Source organism: Etheostoma spectabile, chromosome 6, assembly GCF_008692095.1.
Source record: "Etheostoma spectabile isolate EspeVRDwgs_2016 chromosome 6, UIUC_Espe_1.0, whole genome shotgun sequence".
NCBI lineage: Eukaryota > Metazoa > Chordata > Actinopteri > Perciformes > Percidae > Etheostoma > Etheostoma spectabile.
Genome location: NC_045738.1, coordinates 21,437,017 through 21,442,056, shown reverse-complemented (window position 1 = coordinate 21,442,056; position 5,040 = coordinate 21,437,017). Strand labels below are relative to the sequence as shown.

The 5,040-nt window shown below is 39.3% G+C and overlaps 1 protein-coding gene across 2 annotated transcripts in view; it reads right to left on the bottom strand.

Moving 5' to 3' along the window:
* The window catches only part of LOC116691536 (E3 ubiquitin-protein ligase RNF19A), a 35,336-nt gene extending 30,296 nt beyond the window's left edge, over window positions 1-5,040 (bottom strand). For both annotated transcript variants that reach the window (XM_032519237.1, XM_032519238.1), the window contains exon 1: window positions 4,803-5,040. The gene's annotated coding sequence lies outside the window, so the exon portion shown is untranslated. The remainder of the gene's footprint in view (window positions 1-4,802) is intronic.

Below are 5,040 nucleotides of genomic sequence, written 5' to 3'. Positions count from 1 at the left end.
GAGAGAGAGAGAGAGAGAGAGAGAGAAGTTTTGACGGCCAATACCCTTTTTCCACAAAAAGTCAATAGCAGGACTCTTTTTCCATTGCCAGTAGATGAGTATGCCTGCCTACTTTTTTTTCCTGTGTCATGTTCAACATCAAAAGTGCCGGAAAACAGCTGTTGTTAACTTTTCCTGCTACAGCTTTCCCATACAGCACCCCAAATTGTAAACTCTGCTGTGCATTCACTCAATATCTTCGCTAATAAAATTAAACTCTCCTCCGCTCAGACCAATTGCTCTAGGGTTAGTAAACAGTTGAAAGCGGCATAGTATGGAGCTATATTTTTCTTTATTACATGCGAGAAAATAAATGATCTCAGAGAGAAAAAAATGCTTGAGAGAAAAAGTTATCACACTAATAGCAAAAAAGCATTTGAGAGAAAAAAAAAAATATTTGAGAGAAAACGTTTTCACAGCAATAACAAAAACAATCTCCAAATACTTTTTTTAAATTGGCAAATATATTTTTTTTGCTATCGGTGTGAATACAAATTCTCTCAAAAAATGTGTTTCTCTCAAAACGTTTCTCTTCTGGCTCTAAAAACCTCAAAAAGTCTTTACTCGCAATCAATTTTTTGCTCTCATCTCAGGATTTTTCTCTCGATGTGAAAATTGTTTCAGGGGCGGGGCCACGTTCCTATTGGCCTGTTGGGTGAGCACCGTCTTGTCTTCATTACACCATTGTCACGTCATAGAAAGATAACCAGCAGCCAGCCCACTTCTAAATAAATACCTTTTAATTATCTAAATACTTTAACAGTCAACCGGTCACAGTCGACCTGACCTGATCGGAGCTCCAGACCTGGTAGCAGTGGCACAACCCCCCTGGAGCTCACCACCAGTGTTGGTGGAACAGCGCTACTTGAGTGAAGACGGAATTTGTGGACGAGAGGACAGAAGTTACCGACAAAGCCAACGCACATCACAGCATCAGGAAATGAGCGTCTGAGTCATTTGTCCCTGTACTGAATGCAGATTGTTACCTTTCCCACTGCAGACAAAAGCCAGATTTTAGTGTGTTTATGTAGATGTCTTGGCCAGTGGTAAAGGTTTATAAGTATAGAAGAATTGTCCAAATTTTAAGATATGGGGCAAACTATGCTAAACAGTAACACTTAAACAAAAGCTGTCTGTATGTAGTACAGACAGCTTTTGTTTTAATTATCTAAATACTTTGCTGTATGTAGTACAGACAGCTTTTGTTTAAGGGCTGTGTTTAGATGGTAACCCCCAACAACCTATGCTAACCATTCAAGGACAATGCCTAACCTCAACCATTGAGCTGGGCGGTATGGTGTCAATTTATATCACAGTATAATCTGAAGCACAGATGGTAACTGTACTTATTGCAGTATATTTGTTTTTTTGTTCACGTTTATGCTTGTTGAACAGGTGTATTGGTAAAATATTGGCTTTTGACTCAGGTTTTATTGCACTTACTGCAGTGAGCGTAGTTGGAGGAGCTCAGCCCCGACACAGAGGGAAGAGCAGATAATGCAGCGTGAAAATAAATGACACCAAAACGCACTGATGTTGCTAGGTAGGTGTCCTGAGTCCTGACACACACACAACCAGCCTATATGCAAACGGAAATTGCGTGCATGTATATTTACATACAGAGTGGGGAAGTGAGATTACAAATGGTCAGTGATGACGCATTTGGAGACACATTCTATAGATAGGTGAGAACAAACACCTCGCATTGCTGCGGTCCATTACATCTGGCCAATGAACTCAAAATAGAGCATGTTTCACAGTCAAAAATTTACAATATAGCTAGGGCTGGGTATCATTCAAAAATGTTCAATACCGATGCCAATACCGTGACTTTGATACCGGTTCCTAAACTATACTCTTTTTTTTTTATATTCATTTTATAAAACAAAATTACAACATTATGGCACAAATCTTTTTATTTATTTTTAAGCTGCTACTCATCTAGCCTCATGTCTGTGGAGGACGTTGCGATGTTGACACTAAAACTTTTTTGCTGCTTGATAGAAGAGTAAACTTTCACCGTTCTCCTTTTACATGATTAACACCGGCTGACCCTTCCCCTTTTTACCATGTGGGTAACGTGTGTATGTGACGTTAGTCCGACAGGGTTTGTTATGGGAAGTGAGGCTCTCAGTGTGTAGAAAAGTCAAGGGGGTAAGATGAATGATTGAGATTTCTCTTGGCACAGCTACCAGAAGACTTACAACTTTCAGACACGTTGCCCACGTCCCAACTACGTCGTCAAGTTTAGTTGGAGGCTGCGCGGTAACGCCTAGCCATCACCGGAAAAGTGCTTCTATTTTCCTTCAATGATCTCCATCCAGAACAATGGGATCTGTTTGTCCACTTCTTTAACTGTCTATGAGAAAAGTACCATAGGCGCATAGTTTTAGATGGGTAGTCAGTGAAGCTACAGTAGTAGTCACTGTTTATGTTTACTGCAAATACAAACTAAATCACCTGATTAATGCAACATAATCACAACGTGTCCCGGCTATTTCCCCCCTCGCAGAAAGCAGCTACCAACCAGGCTAAAGCTAATATAGTTAGCCTAAAGAAACAAGGGGTCCGTCTGTCCCAACTAGCGTTACGGTTTGAAGCACGTAACACTAATCTACTACAGAAGTCTGAGTGTGATTTTAATGTAATTTAGCACTGATTAAATTGTTCTTGGATACACAGAGTTTGATGCTAGTGTGCGTGACATGCAGGTCTGATCAATTTATCAAACAAAACAAGCTGGCCCCGCCAGCTGACCACAACCTGAAATTTAGAGGAAGCAACATGCAGACATTGTCATACACTTTATCCTGGATTAATAGTATTATATGAATACAATGGTAATTTCCCTCTCCAAAATCACTCATTTAGAAGAGCAGTCAGAGCTTATTTGCTTTGGTGTTTGTAAAGCATTAAAAGTTCAACAAAGAATGGTTCACATTGGAAAAGATCCTTTTTTATTTTTATCTTCTATGTAAATGCACTCCCCTACAAAATCCCTGCAGTAGTCCAGAATGATTTATTATTTCCAAACAGAGCTATTTGTCATCTTTTAAAAATGACTCGTTTTTCATTTTGCAAGGAAATAAATATCGCAATGTCAGTTTTTTTCCAAGATCGTGCAGAGGCAATTTGGCTGGTGCTTAAAAAGTATTAAATTTGCTACCCAGTCCTAGTTATAGCAAACTATTATACAAGGCCAATAACTGCTTGTTACCAACAGTACTTATTACTACAGTTTTAATGAATTTTTCCCATTATTTAGGTTTTACAAAATGGAAATATGTCATAATATTGTCAGCTATGCCCACACTAACATACATACAAGTGTATGGAAAAGACCTCAGAGCCTAAAAATAGCTCAACTCTACATCCTTGGTTAAAGGACTGAGAGAGAAATGCTGCATGACGGTCTTTGGTATTATTCAGGCTCAGGTATCCACATAGCTCAGCAGTGTCTGGACTGAGCCGTGGTTCCCACAATAGAGATAACCCAGAGGATGAGAGCTTATGGCTGCAAAATTCTCCCAATTTTTTTCACCAACCAGCAGCAAATGACAATGACACGGCAAACACAGGGTGCCAAAACATATGACTATGTATTTAGTCTTTCTTAAACCAAGGATGATAAGAAAAGCAGAACAACTACACTGGGTGACAGCTGGAAAGTAACAAAAGTTCCACCCCGCTGTACAGTGTGTATACACATGAACTACATTGACATAGATCTTCTGCATAACGAATAAGAGGCGCTCTAACTTTTGTTCCAGACATGAGCATGTGCTGATTAATGGCACAAGAAATGCAGCTTAATTTACAAAACCCAAGCATACAAAATATCCAAGACATCCCATTTATAAGATATAACGGTAGTCTTCTCTTGCTTAAGCTCTACTGTTACCAGTTACAAATGCTTGTCTTTATTGCAAGTAGCATGTCTAGTATTCAAAGCTGTTAATCCATATTTGCATATTTTGTTTTTATCTAAACTATGTGTTGGTCTCCATCTTTATCTTATTGGCAGGTATTACAATAAACAGGTCACCTAATAAACCCTATAATAAAATATGTAAAAGTGACTCTTACCAATTTCTCTATTTTTCACACAACAAAAGGAGAAGCATCAAGCTTATGTTACCACCTGAGACATTTTGCAATTCTACCACTAACACAGATCCCTGTTTTACATTTGAGTTTACTGTGTGCCAGACACAACGTTAAAAAAAGCCTCATACAAACAACTTTTCCTCTGGCTGCTTCAGTTTTTATCTTATCATGGTAGTCATTAGCAAATCAGTCCTGCTGCCCAAGCTGAATACTGCTGCAGTACTCGGCTTTGGTTAAAAACAATTAAATGTCTTATATTGACTACAAACTTAAGTCTAGCAATCATATAACGCTAAGTAACCGTTTATTTATTGATTTTTTTACTGTGACAATGCCAACGGTTGGCGTTGCGTTTTGTACCGTTCCTCGTCTCCGACTTTTCAATTACGTTAGATTGATAGCTAGGTTAGCTCGATAGTTCATTGTGACTAATGTCAATTTACGTCACCTCACAAAGTATCACCATTTGATTTACGTGTCCAGACAGAAAATAGGGCATATGACGTTAGCAAATTATAGCTGTGAGCTCCTAGAAATATTCCATAGGTCTCAGCTTGCCTTTCTGACGATAACCAGAAAGCCAGCCAGCTAAATACCAATAACAGCGAGCGTTAGCAGCTGGCTAGCAAGGTTAGCTAGAAACGATGAGAACATACCGTCTGTTGCTAGTGACAATTGTTCCGCAGACAGTAACAAAGCCGAAAGGAAACGTTCTGCCTTTCCAAAACGATTTCAAGTTAATTTTTCAGTGGTCCCGCTGCAGTGCCGTGAATTAGCCACTTCCCCACAGCTTCTATCACTTATTTCCCTCTGTCTTCTGTCCCACCTATCCGTTCTGTTTCGAACGACAACAGCGCCTTACAGAGCACTCTCTGTTGTTCACTGTTCTCGTTC